The sequence below is a fragment of the Falco naumanni genome, chromosome 10 (genome assembly GCF_017639655.2).
Source record: "Falco naumanni isolate bFalNau1 chromosome 10, bFalNau1.pat, whole genome shotgun sequence".
NCBI lineage: Eukaryota > Metazoa > Chordata > Aves > Falconiformes > Falconidae > Falco > Falco naumanni.
The window spans coordinates 24,419,559-24,433,742 of NC_054063.1; the positions used below are offsets into that span (position 1 = coordinate 24,419,559).

The following is a 14,184-nucleotide window of genomic DNA, read 5'->3' on the forward strand; positions in this document are numbered from 1 at the left end:
AAGCACTGTTTTCTTAGAGAGCAGCCTCAAAGCATCCTGTATTTCCCAGTATTTTTTTTGCCACTATCAGTTCAAGACGTTCCTATAAAAACTTTTGAGAGATCGATCAGCCTCATCAGCAGGGAACAGGACAAAAGGGCATTTGTTTCCCCAATAAAGTGAACTGTGTCCAGATGGTTGTAACCGGGGAATATTGCAGCCTCTGGTGAAGAAGTGAATACTCACCTGTGTGTTTCTGGAAAAACGTACTGACATTTGGCTGGTAGGTAATCACGTGCACGAGCACCAGCACGCTGCCCTGTACCGGCAGCTCTTGCAGGTGCCAGGACAGGAGGACTTGGCAGAACGTGATGCTCAGAGCAGCACTAAGGTCCTGCTCCCACCCCAGAAGGGCAGAGGGCTGACCACACACGTAAGCAAATTTTAAACAGCCAGGTCTGGTCCTTAAGGCAAGTTAAACAAATAGGATCCACCTTTTGTTGGCAAATAATTCCATCTCAATTGCCCTGTCTGGGGAACGGAGTGTGCAGAATATTCCAGGGTCCAGATTTTAGCAGGAATTTGATGACAGCGCAGGGGCAGGGGGAGCTGGCAGCCAGAGGGGCACTGCTTGCCAGGTCCACCCTAGACTCCTTCAGGTAACTTCTACTTTAGCTGGCCGAATGCAGCACAGGGTAACTTTGATGTGTAAATGCAAAACAGTAACTGCAGGGATTGAAATTTTGCTGCAGAGACAGACTGTTGTAATGTGTTGGCACAAAAAAGTTAATGCCTTGGAAGCAAGGCTGTATTTTTTCCACTTTTTTGTCCCTCCAATGTTCTTACGACTCTTACAGCTTTAAATCTGTTTCCTTGTCTTTGGATGCAATATTGGAAACAATAAATAAGACTGGTTTAGCACTCCAACTTTATTAAGGTCAGAAGTGATTATCAAGTACCGGATCAGGCTCCAAGGGGTGGAAATGTTCACGTTCGTGTAAATCAACCGTGCCTCCTGCACAGCAGCTGGGTGACTTCAGCTGCACGCTTTCCGTATCAAACATAAGCCTGACATTACATTTGACTGAGCCTGTAAAGAAGGTTGCTTGGCTGGGGACTGAGTTTGCTATCACGGATTTCTGCAGACCGAAAAAGCCCACCTCTGTGAGTTAGCTGCTGAGAGCAGGAGCCAAAGGCTCCCAAAGTGGCACACCTTGACCCTGGAGGAAACACTCCTACTGCCTCTTTACCAGCACTGGGATATCTCCCTTGACACTTCATGAACATATATTGATATTTTGCTATTTCATGGGTCAGGAAAGAGACTACATCTTTTCATTAAAGTTTTTTTCTCCTTGAAGCAGAAGAAAACTCCTTGAAAACCAGGTGGTCACACCATCCTCCCCTTCAGCTTTGGTCACCTCCAAGCTCTACTTAACAGCAAACACAGGGTGAAACTTTTCCAAGAAATCAGCCAGCCTCTCCCCCAAGCAGCAGATGTTTACCCACACACAGAAGCCTTCTCTGCCCCCAGAGCCCACGTCCTGGCCACCTCCCGATGGCCCTGGGCTAACAACTTGTGCTCATGTGCTGTGGGCTGGAAGCCCACCCCTGCTCACTGCTGTCCACCAGGCTCTTCTCACCCCAAAGTATTTATAAACTGGCAGTGACACATCCACTGGGAATATTCACTTTCAGAGGAGCCATATGGCACTTCAGAGGACAAAATACAATCTTTAGGGAAAAAAACCCAACCAACTTCACGCATTTCCTAATCATTCTTATTCATCTAAGCCATCCATTTATTGCTTCCCATTCATCTCTCTTTTTAATGACTCAGCTGGTGATTTCTTGCTTACATTGAATCAGTCCCAATGCTATTATCTCACAGCTATAGATTTACTCATTTTGCTGCAAGATTTTAACTCTTTTTTTTTTCTCACTGTGCAGCTGCTTCCAGACTGCCAACATCACCATGTCAACACAACAAAAGTAGCAAGGCAATGGAAGTGTATGATTTGTATTTCGTGATGAAATCTGTAGACTACCCCCCTCCCCAATACTTAGCATTAAATCAATAGTAAAACTTACAAGCTTTTCATCAGGTGATCATTTAAAAAGTCACAGGACCAGTCACAGTGTCTCCGCCAAGGACTGTGATTAGATTAATGTTACAAATTAACTCATAACTGACATGCAAAATAATCCTATTTGCTGAAGCATGCCCAATAATAGTTAATCTTCCCTTTTATTCTATGGTTCTTGACTTTTATAGGGCATTATTGTGGCAAATAACATCTATTCATAACTTCTGCTTTCCATAGCTGAGCACGGTTTACGGTTTATGAGCAGACTTAATCATTTTTTCAATTCTATGGCACACATGGAGATATTTGCTAAGGAAAAGGAATGAGGGATTAAAAACGATCAGAAAATGTACTGCAAACCAGGGAGGAGCAGCCCCCGGCAATGCTTGGTGGCTGCGCGGGGCAGCCTCAGTTATTCTCCTTGACACGTGAGTCAGCCCAACCTCGCCAAACAAATAATGTTGAATTTGGGAAAGTCCACATCCCAGTAGCAAGATCATGTTACTCCAGGAAGGGACAAATTCATCTAGGTTTGTACATTTAATTTCTCATTCTAAATTTTTCTTGGGTAGTTTGGCATCAGTGGATTATCAGTATTACTTCTGTCATGGCTGATAAACACCCTATGGATCAAGTGTAATCCACTTGCTGGTTTAGGAGTGAGGAAGTCTCCCAGAAGTGAGATAAACCCATGTCCCAGTCCTGTGAACAGGGCTTGTCCTCAGGGTGCTGGTTCAGTTAAAGGGAGATAAAAGAAAGCATGGGGTGATCGGGTTGTTCATGTGCAACATCGAGTTGTTTTCCTGGCAGCTGAGGAACTTTAGCCAGCTCACACAAAGTGTGAACCTTGCATTTTTTAGCATGCTTTTAAAAAGCATCCCTTTGGTTCAGCAATACAGAGGATGCTGCTATTGCCGGGAGCAGCATCGGGACCAGCCTGAAGCCTTTTGTAAGCAGTTCCTACAGGAACGCCATTGTCCTGCACACATGGAAACGTTTCAGGAACAAGAAACACACCTAAGGAGCAGGCAGCTGGCCATGCACCCAACGCTGTGCTCCTGTGCTCGCCAGCAGTGCTGCAGGGCCAGCTGAAGTGCAGGGGGCAGCGGCAATGCCCTGGCCCACCCCTCATGTTGGAGACGTGGGTTTGTGTGCTTAGTCCCACTGGAGTCTGAAGCATGGAAGGCAGCAGTAGAAACTGGCTTTAAATTATCACATGAGCAAGTACACATTTATAATTAAATAAATTCCAAGTAGTAAAGCTTAGCACTCACAAATCCTTTCTGTGTTTTCCAAGCACTTCCCATTCGCCAGCAAATTAATGCAATAATATGCAAGAAATCAGGAAGGTGGCTTGGATAATTTTCAATTAGCTGTTTGAAAATGCTTTGAAGATAAATCTACCCAGATTTTCTGTGCTTACTTATTTGTTCCAGCTTATCTGTGCAAATACAATTGGCTGCAGCTGCCTTAGACCATCTTTAAAAACCTGCAGCGTCAACGCACAAAGCAGATTTAACTGGACTGCTATATTTTGTCATAGCAAAAGATTAGCAAGACAAAAGGTTCTTTTATGCTATAATACCCAGCTCCCTCTCCCTCATGTCACTCTTGCTTTAACATCTTTTTCCTACCCGTAAGTTTGATGAACAGTGAGAAGGCTTTCGCGCTGGCACAGCACCGTGCTCTCCAGCCACTGTTACTGCCCACAGAGCTGGTGTCTCTGTGCCTCTTCCAACACGGACACACCACCAGCACTTTCCCAACATCTAGTCTTGCCCACAGCATGGCGTTATTTTCCATCATTTGGATTCTTACAACCTGTTTAAGGGCATTCAGTATTTACCAGTTAGTTCCTATAGCTATCCCTTCTTTGTTGCCATGCAGAAGATACAGATTCAGGCAAAACCTCTATGATATATAAAACAAAGTGAGCAAAACCCAAATGAAGAATACAAGACACAATTCTTTGCTGCTTCTAAAGATAGAAGCAATAAAAATGCCAAAAAATGCAACATCCTGCGTTACACAATGCAAGGATGCTGACTACAGGATAAATATAACAGAATAATGCTGTCATCTACCATGGTTCACTTCTTTTATCTCTTCATCATTTCTTCTCAAAAGAGAACTTAGTCTTTTTCATACCCCTGGTTTCATCACTATGAAGGCAAAAACAAAAAAGGGAAATCCAGAGGAAATGATACCATGACACTCTGCGGAAGCCTTACCACAAAAAGATGGATTTGGCACAAATAACATCAGGCCCTTCCACTGTAGGTGGTGTGCTGATAAAATTTCTGCATCCTTCTCCTAAACAGAGGGCAACAGTCATTGCTGGAGCAGCAAAGCCTTTTCACAGGCTTTTCTCTTGCATCACTGCTGGATAACAGCCTTTTCATTGAGATACCTCCTTCATCTGGCTTTTTTTTTTTTTTTTTTTTTAACTTCCACTGAATGACCAATTCATGCATTACACCAAGCTGCACTCCTCTTGCAGGGTATCAGGAATCCATTTTTGGCTTGATCATAAGAGCAAAAGCAGAAACACAATTGTGCTTGGAGTCAGAACTATTTATACCCTAACTCGGACCACTACCCTCCTTTCTACTGTCAACCATTCCACACACCTAAGGAAACGCGCACCTTTCCACACTCATTCTTTTTCCTTAGAACACCTGCCATGCCTGTGCTAGTGTGGACTGCGAGGCACCATTCCCTCAGGGGGTCTTAATGCCTTTTTCCTTTCAAATCAATCAAATAGATCAATATTTGGAGATGAAATACAAACCTTAAAACCCTGATTCCTGCCATAGCATGGGAAGAAATCTATACGAAACCCGGGGGCACGCTGCCGTGCTGCAAAGGGAGGGATGTTGCAGGGGGCACAGCCTCCATGTATCCTTTCCACAAAGGGGGTTGGAGATCAACATCCAAATTACCTAGTACTTCACTTTTTCCTGAGACAAGGTTGCCTTCCACCCCTCTTCTGCACAGTAAGTGGATTTTCAGGGGGAAATCACGTACCACAAGGTCATACTGCTCCAGCAGCCAACAACAGCCTTTAGCTTGAGGTTTCTATGACAAATTCTCCAGCTCAACCCTACGTTGGTGGGCTGGATGCCCACCCCTTTCCCTCTCCAACCAGACAACACAGAGCTGAAGGGAGCACATGAGAAGAGCTAAATGCATCACAGAAGAAGAAACTTGCTGATCATCAGCATCCCCTGCAACAGTTGGCATCCTCAGCGAGCACAAGGGCACATGAGCCCGTGAGATGGGCAGAGGGTGGAAACACTGCGTCAGGCGGGAGCCTGAGGGACACAGAAACTACAGGAAGGATTCAGCTGAGGGAAGAGCGTTTCCCACACAAGCCCACTCTTTTTCCAGATCAGCAAGTAACAGCTTCCCTGCACAGCCCCTGGAGCACAAACTCAATGGTGCAGACCGCTTAGCCTGGATCTTGTTTAACGTTCAGCGATGCCCTCTAATCCTCTTAGGTATTAGTCTTGAGATTCCTGCCAAGCACAGGAACAGCGCAGCCTCCCAAACAGCACTTCAATGAACTTGCTGCTTGAAACAGGCCATTTTGCAAAATACGGTAGAACTCCAGCTGTTCATTTTCACTTAACCTCAGATTAGCACCTAGGAAGTCACTACAGCATGCAAAATGCAAAGTTAAATGACCCTGATTTCTACGTCACAGGTGACTCCCTAGGAAGTCATCCTGCATTAAGACTGGGATTTCTCTCTCTTAATTACTTGTTTAAAGTTAAGTACCTAATTTGAGTTAGACATTCCTATTGTGTCTCTGTTGCCCGCTGCAAGGAGATCATCACATTCAGGTTATCTACAGCCCTCAAGCCATAGAATCCTAGAATGGTTTGGGTCGGAAAGAATTGTAAAGACCATCCAGTCCCACCCCTCTGCCCTCCCACCAGCCCAGGTTGCCCCCAGCCCTGTCCAGCCTGGCCCTGAACCCTGCCAGGGACGGGGCACCCCCAGCTGCTCTGGGCAGCCTGTGCCAGCGCCTCGCCGCCCTCAAGGGAAGAATTTCTTCCTTATATCTAATCCAAACCTACCCTTTCAGTTTAATGCCGTTCCCCCTTGTCCTGTCGCTACAGGCCCTCGTAGACGCCCCTCTCCAGCTTCTTGTCAGCCCCTTTAGGTGCTGGCAGGTGCTGTAAGGTCTCCCCAGAGCCTTCTCCAGGCTGAGCCCCCCCACCTCTCTCAGCCTGTCTGCACAGGGGAGGTGTTGCAGCCCTCAAGCCCTCTCCCATGTCTCCACAATCACTATTTGGTGTGTCACTAAATCACACATTACTGCAGATACGATCTGTAGCAAGAACAGGCACATAATCATATTTCTGTTGGATTAGCCAAGCATATTACCCCGAGCTTATTCTGGCCTCACGTTGGCTACCACAACACAAACACTATTTGATCTAGCACAAAGCCAGATGATGCAAAAATTAACCCTTTCAGCACAAACCTGACATGGTACAAGGGAGTTCGGACAAGATCAGTGCCCCGGCTCATGCAGCTGTAGGATGTCTGATGGCGCTTGCAGCCTCTAAGTTTCCCAACACCAAGTACTCCCCCACCTGCCCTGCAAAGAGGAGCTAAATAAAAGCCCCATCCTTCATCGCATTTCATCCACTTAGAAAAAACACATCAGCTTGCCGTTAATTTGCATGTGATCATGCAACATCCTAGATCTTGAAACATCATCGTATATTTTGGGATTTCTTTGAAGAAGGCGTGTCCCTATTGTGTAATCAAGGGGAAACGATGGGCGCTTTCAAAGGGGTGACTTCTCTTCACTGTCAGACACAAAAATCCCAAACCAGTACCATAACCACAAGCTGCAGTGACAGCAAGGGTAGGAACCCAAACCCAGAAGGGATGAGATCAGCACGCTGGCAGTATGCAGGGCTGCTGACCACTGCCACCAAGGATGGGCAGGAGAAGCCAAGCTGAAACAACACTTTCCTTAGAAACCTCAGATATATTTCAGCAGCGAGCCCTTGTGCTGCAGGTTCCTCCAGCGGTTACAGCAAACAGCTCGTCTAGAAAGGACTGAAAATCTCAAGGCACAACCGGCTGCCAACGGGCAGGTAAACCTCGGCTGTGCTGTCCTCGGCTGCCCGCTCCTTCCAGGGCTGGCTGCACCCAAGTAAATAAAAATCCCCCCGATCGAAAGAGGTGAGACTCCACCGACTCCTTTGAGAGATGCTGGCACGCTAGAGCAATACCGTTCTGCATTAACAGGCCCCTGTAAGAAACCCAGCTCGGTATGAAACAGCAGCCCCATACGCACACATCAACGTACAGGCTAACGCATGGAGAAGGGGCACGCACAGGCGCCGCACGGTCTGCAAGCCGCGCACGCCTCTCACCAGCCATTCGTTCTTACTGCCAGGCAGCAAATTGCTGCCAAATGGTGTTTCTTCCTGAGATAAAGGAATAAACAGGCTGATAACGTGCCCGTTGCCAACCCAGAACATCTGCTGCGACTCAGAGGGGATCGCTGTCCATGTGCGATGGGGTGATGGCTTCTACTTTGTACCCACCCCCACCCCCGCTTTTCCCGCATGCAAGGAATCATGGCCTTAGCTGCCACTAGAGGATAGATTCACCTGAAAATCTGCAAACTGCCTTCAAGGGATCCCTGCTTCCACCCACCGGCACAGCGGGGTTTCCATTTCTGCCTCAGAAACTTTTTAATTGTCCTTGGTGAGGACTTGCCTGCATCCCACAGCCCCCAGCAAGGTGCCAGGAGAAACGGGCACGGCAGGATAACCTCCCTCTTGGTTATCAGCTTGAACGTGGTCACTGAGGGTGGATTTGTGATCGAGGTACTCTAAGAAATGATGGGCCTGATCCCACCCACTGCAGCTTACTCGTGAGCAGGGTTTGCTCACACAAGGCGTTCAAGCGGGGTTCTTGAGATTGCTCACAGAAAGTAAAAGGTAATTCAAGGCAATAAAAATCAGCTGGCTTGTGGTGGTAGGCAAAGAAATCCTTTTTTTTTTTTTTTTTGATTGAAAAAAGGCAATATTTTAAATTTTAAATTATTTTAAAACAAGAAGATGGGAGACGTAGTCAGTGTAGACCACAGGCTGGATGCCCACTTTTCACTTCTAATCCAGTTTCTTCAGCATCTTAAAAAACTCTTTCAAAGGTTTGCTACCAAATAAGAGGAAAATACGCAACACCAAAGGGATCATAGGTCAAGCAAGGTTATGGAGGACTCCAGAAAAGGCTAATTCAGTTGTAAACAAGACCCACATCTGGCTCGAAGGATCTAAATCCTCCACGAGACTGAATCCACCCAGCAATACAAAGACAACCATAAAGTTGCTTTGAAAGCACTGTGAGGAAATCCCTTTTTTTGGGGAATTCTTATGCTAACATAAAGCTCCATGGCATCTTCCCCATCCTGGATTATGCTGAAGTGGTGCAGGATCAGATCAGTCATGGGGGAAGGCGTTAGCAAGCCCTTCCAGCTAAGGCGAAGCAGAGCAGCCTTGCAGCTGCTCCAACTTGCAGCCAGGACAAGGGCTGAGCTTCTGTTTTCTACGGGGCTTTTAAAGCAAAAGAAATCTTGAATTACATTTTCAAATCTGATTTATATGATAAGCTACAAAGATTGATGCAGTTTTCCAAGGAGAGGATATGAGAGAACAGAAAATCTGAAAGAGTCCATGTCCTTCAGATGTTTTGGGGACTTTTTATTTGTGTTGTGGGTTGGTATCATTTATTAGGAACTCTAGAATCTTTTTTGTTTTTTAATATCTTAATGGCATCTAGAAAAACAAACTCCTATCTCATAGCATACCCAAGGCACTTGAATTCACAAATATGAAACCATAGCTATAAAAGTGCCAAAAAGTACTTTTTCTTGGTTTTTTTCCAGCCAGGAACATTGCAAAGTCAAGGTATTTTTGGGGGGTGGGGGGGGTGGGGTGGAGAAAAGTGGTTGGTCTTGCTTTCTCAATATGAAAATGAGTCCCTAACTCCTTCAAACCCCTGGATGACAGTTAAACAAAGCTTGTCAGCATTGCATTTTCTTCTTGAAGCAACCAAGCCAAGCTGTGAGAATTCAAATGACTGGAGATTTTTGATGCCATACAGCAATACACTTTATCCATTAACAACAGCAATCAAATTCAGTTTTAGTGTAACTATACACGTGTCAGTGCAACAGCACAAGAGAAGAAAAGGGACTAGTGCCTTCACTGCTCCAAGAATTTCTAAAACTTCTGGAAAGGCTCAGCACTTTGCCAAACGAGGCGAACAATAAACAGAGTATTTCCCACCACTAAAATATTCCCATTGCTCAAGCTCATTTACAGTCTAAGAAGTGGAATGACATTATTTTTGACAGCAGCAACACAGTAGTACCCTAGATTTAGGGGCACTTCTGCCTGAAGAGAGATTTAAGGTTAGAATAACATTACTCTATTAATATTAAACACTCCACTGCCTCATCTCATGCTTTCTGCTGCACCAACGAGGGGTCTGACGCAAAATCTATTCAAGTTAGTGGCCCACTTGTCTACAATCACTCATCACAGCTACCAAAGTAGGGTGGATGCTTTTGTCTGGGATTCATAAACCAGATGAAGTCCTTGACCTCTCCCAGAGAATTTTTCCCAGAAAGTGTTTGCAGAAACTCTTTGTTCTCAAATCCTCCAGTTCAGCATCACCACTCGTGCGCCAGGAGGTCACTCAAGGCCAAGATGGAACAAAACTAATTATATTGTAGGGAGGTCTAGCAATAGATCAGTTTTGAAAAGGGAAAGGAGAGTGGCTCCAGGGTAGGAGCAGCTCTTGCATCTCGAGAGGGTTGGGGTAGCTGGGGAACCTGCCGAAACCTGGGGGCAGGGAGAGCCGTGCTGCCACCGACCCTTCGGGCACAGCCCCGGATCCTGCCAGCGTGCTCTGGGCTGTCACCGCCCCCAGATTCTGCTTCTCTGCACAAGGATCAGCCCCTCACTCAGCCAAGATAACGTTTTTCAAATGTGCAAGGGAAGCACAACACAGTTCAGGGCAGCCATTGAAACCAAGACCAGAACGCTGACCCATTTCAGGGCAGCCCACAGCCGAGACAGCCTGCGCACGCTGAACAACTCCTGCACGCTGCTTTAACACAGTGACCTTGGGTTATTAAGCATAAAATCCAAAGGGGCAGCCTTTCCCTTGAAATCCCGCTCAGCATCTCACTAACCCACCAGCAACAGGCTGTCAGCTCTGCTAAGAGGTTGCAGGGTCTTGCGAAGCTTTTCCACCGTCCACTGTTGCATTAATGGGATTCTGCAAGATGTGAATATCCCAGGCTCCGAGTCACCAACTTACAGGCAGCAGCTCAAGGGGCCAGGGGAGGTTTACCCAAATGGCAAAGCAGAATATTTGGCAATTTGGCACGTGAGCACCTTCTCCTGTGGGTTGGGAGCAAGCCCGTAGGCAAAGGCAGGTTGTGGGGCTTGATACGCTCAATTAAAATAAAGGAAAGCAAAACAAGTGCTCAGTGATGCTTTTTGGGGCGGACTGAGCAAAACAAGCAGAGTAAAGCGGAGCCATGATTCCCTTTTTGTGCTACTGCGGGGTGTAAAGCCCCAAACTGGAGAGCAGGATCCTCCCCAACACAGTCCGTGCTGCAAAAGACAGACTCAAAACCAGCTTCAAGCTGCCTCGAGGAGTTCACGGCTGGAAATCATGAGGCACTGAGCAGCTGGATGCTGATCTCCCTAAGCCGGTGGATATTTCTTTTGTTAGTGGCTGATCCCACCTTCCCGCTTGCCTGCAAATCTCTAATCTCCGTAAGGATTCCTAGTAAGTACTTGCTCAGGTAGTTCCCGGTTTTGCTGGCCAAGATATTTAGCCCTCGCAGGAATCGCTGCTTCCCACCTCATTTACCATCCCAGGGTCAGGCTTAACTTTTTCGCCACTGTCACTTGGTGGGTTTTCCCCACGTGCAGAGCAAGTTAAGGTGAATTAGTGGCGTGGCTATTTCACAGAGCTTCAGGGGACACTGTCACGCCTGGACAGGCTTGTGGCCGGCTGGTGTGGCCCATTGTGGCTCTAGCACGTCACAGCAGGGCAGGTGGCTGTGGTCTGTCCCCCCAACTCGCCCGCTACACAGGGCTGCTGCTTCACTTCCGATCATTTTCGGTAGCCTGCAAGCTAGACCTCTTTGCATATAAATAGCTACAATATTTTTCTTCCTGTCATTATTTGACTAACCCTCTCCCCCCACCGTCTCATCATTTCTTCATTCTTTTTCTCACGTTTACAACCGCTCACGGCATACCTCTCTAAAGATCTCCTCTGTGTTCATCCCCCCTCAAATATTATTTTAATGTGTGTTTTTACAACTAAGTGGCACGACAGAAAGTGGGAGCCCAGAAGTCAAAAAAAAAAAAAAAAAAAAAAAAAGGTGCCAGAATGGGATAACTTCATGTTTGCAGTGTGTGTTGCCTGGTAAAACCGACCAGCCTATAAAATGTTAACACAAGAAACTCATGTCATTAATGCCCGCTTGTGCCTTTTGAGCTCTCAGAATCAAAAAAACACGTTTTTATTATAACATTGCTTTTGATTTGTATCATCTGAACAAATAGGTTAGTAAAAGGAATATAGGTCAGGCGCTGAAAGTGCTGTGATCCCAGCTCTTCCTTCTCCAACTTCAGTTCCTACCCACCCTCTCGAGTCAGGGACCATTTTACCATCAGCATCCTTTCTAATTGTTGTAAGCATCATTTTGCCCTGTCACTTTACTAGCTTTTCTTATTTCCCACCTTTTCCCTGCATCTTTTTAATTCCCCATAGAAAGGCAAGGTCTTGATAAAAGGAAAAAAAAAAAAAACGGAAAAAAAAACAAACCACGGTGATTCAGCCCTAACCAATTTCAGTTACAAGACAGTAATACCGGTCGTGAAGCATCACCAGCGATGTCTTGCAAATGGAAAATCTGAAGGAGTGTGACTGTTCTGGTGACTTTCCCCGCACCCCCCCCCACCCTTGGCACCAGACGGGCTCTTCCCGGCACGGACCCCCCGCTCCTGCCACCAGCCCCCCGAGCCCACCCCACAGCCCGCACGCCGGGGCCGGAGCGCTGCCTGCCGCCGGGCCCCGCACCGCTCACCCCGGCCGCGACCCCCGCCGCCAGCCCCATCCCGGGGCTTTAACACCCCCCGCGCCCATCCCCGCCTCCCCGGAGCTCCCCGCGTCGCTCCCGCAGACACGTGCGGCACCGCCCGGTAGGTCCCGCCGTGGGGGTGTGCGGGAGGGGGGGCTCGGCCGAGCAGCCCCCCCTTCCCCCCGCCGTGCCCGCTCCGCGCCCCCCGCATCCCCCCGCATCCCGCACCGTAGCGGTACCTGCGCCCCGCGCCGCCGCCGCCCGCTCGCCGCCGCCCCCGCGCTCCCCGCGCCGCTCCGCGGGGCGGGCACCCTGTCCTGACGGACGGGCTCTTCCTCCAATCGGCAGCGGACGCCGGCGGGCAACCGGCCAATGGCGGGGAAACGGAGGGCAAAGCGAAAGTGCGGGTAAGGCAGGCGGTGCGGGGGGAGAGGGACGGCCGGGGGCGGGGGGAGAGGGACGGGGGAGATGGAAGATGAGGCGGGGGGGGAAAGTGGGAGTGGAAGGGTAGGGAACGCATCCCGTTTTGGGGGGTGGTGGTAAGAAAACGGAGAGAGGGGCGGCAAGGGGAGGATGGGGAGAGGGATGGGGAGAGGGATGGGGAGAGGGATGGGGGAGTGAGAAGCAGCGGGGTAAGGAGGGGCAGGGGCAGCGGCAGGTGCATCTTATGAAAAACGCCCAATTTCCCCCCCCACTGCGCACCTGGGGCCTGGCGGCCCCCAGTCAGGGTTGGGGCTATCCCCCCCGCCCCCCCCCCCCCCCCCCCCCCAATACCGCCATCATCCCTGGGGTGTCCCAGCCTCCCTGCACCCCCGGAATGCTCAGGGAGAAATTCTGGGATACATCCATGCACCAGACTGAGGGGGAAACGGCGCTGGAAGGAGCTGCATCCGTGGCTGTGGTGGAAGAAAGCAATGGCAGGAATTTAATCTTTACCTCCAGCCATTGCAACGAAGTGACTGCACGTAAAATAAAAGTACAAGAGCAGATAGATGCATGGGTGTATTTGATCTGGGGCATAGACACAGCTTTATTGGTGCAATATAGGCCTGGTGCTGTCGGGCTGGGCACGGCTGGGTTGATGGTTGCAGAGGCCAGAGCTGAAGAAGAAAAACTGTGGGAACCCACTGAACCCCCCGATTTGCATTAACCCATCAGTTTGGGCTGCCTTCTCTGCTGTTCAGGGACGTGCTGTCACAGTGGTTTGGTTTATAGGCACAGAAGGGGCCCTTGTGCAGTTACACAAATGAGGCTCCAGACTAGCACCCACACCTGAGCACTCCACACCCTCCAGGACATAAATCACCTGGGCAGGAGGAATCTCAGCACGTGTGACATGTGCATGTGTGAGGGTCTAACCGTGCGGCTCTTGCGTGCCTGCCAGTGCAGCTTCTGCAGCCCCCCTTGCATTTCTTATAAGAGCTGTCTCACATCACTTGGGAATTTGGCCTGTTTCTGCATGTTCCAAGATAAATAATTCAGGCACAGTATGTTTAGCTCCATAAAGTGCAATCAGTTCTCCATTATCCAGAGTGCACTGGATAACCTGGGTAATGGAAAACCCCAGCTAACGCTGTGCAAGGCAGCGAGGAGGCCAAAGACACGGCCAGAGGTGCAACACGCAGCCCCAACACTGAGCCCTGCGGTACCCGCCTCTGCTGGGTGCAGGGGCAGCGGTGCTGTATCCTTCCTGCGGCTGCTGCCGGAGCTCAGCGCCCACAGGTAACGGAGAGCTGGGGCAGGAGCCGAGGCAGAAGCAGCCCCTGCAGCTCGCCAAGGCTTATCCTGGGCTGTGGCAACCATCGCTGCCTCCTCCTCCTCTGAAGCAGCAGCTCTGGGGTGGAACTGGAAGGTGCTGCTTTTTGTCCCATCCTTGCTGTTAGAAGTGGATGGGCTTCTTGCAGATATTCCTTTCAATTCCTAGGCTAAATTGGGAGCTGCCAAGCAAGCTTTTAAAGCAAAATTGAATGTGGG

The 14,184-nt window shown here is 48.8% G+C and overlaps 1 protein-coding gene across 1 annotated transcript in view; it reads right to left on the reverse strand.

The window, feature by feature from the left end:
• Positions 1-12,482, reverse strand: part of SLCO4A1 (solute carrier organic anion transporter family member 4A1) — a 28,588-nt gene extending 16,106 nt beyond the window's left edge. Inside the window, exon 1 of the mRNA XM_040609400.1 lies at positions 12,450-12,482. The gene's annotated coding sequence lies outside the window, so the exon portion shown is untranslated. The remainder of the gene's footprint in view (positions 1-12,449) is intronic.
• Between the last annotated feature and the right edge of the window lie 1,702 nt (positions 12,483-14,184).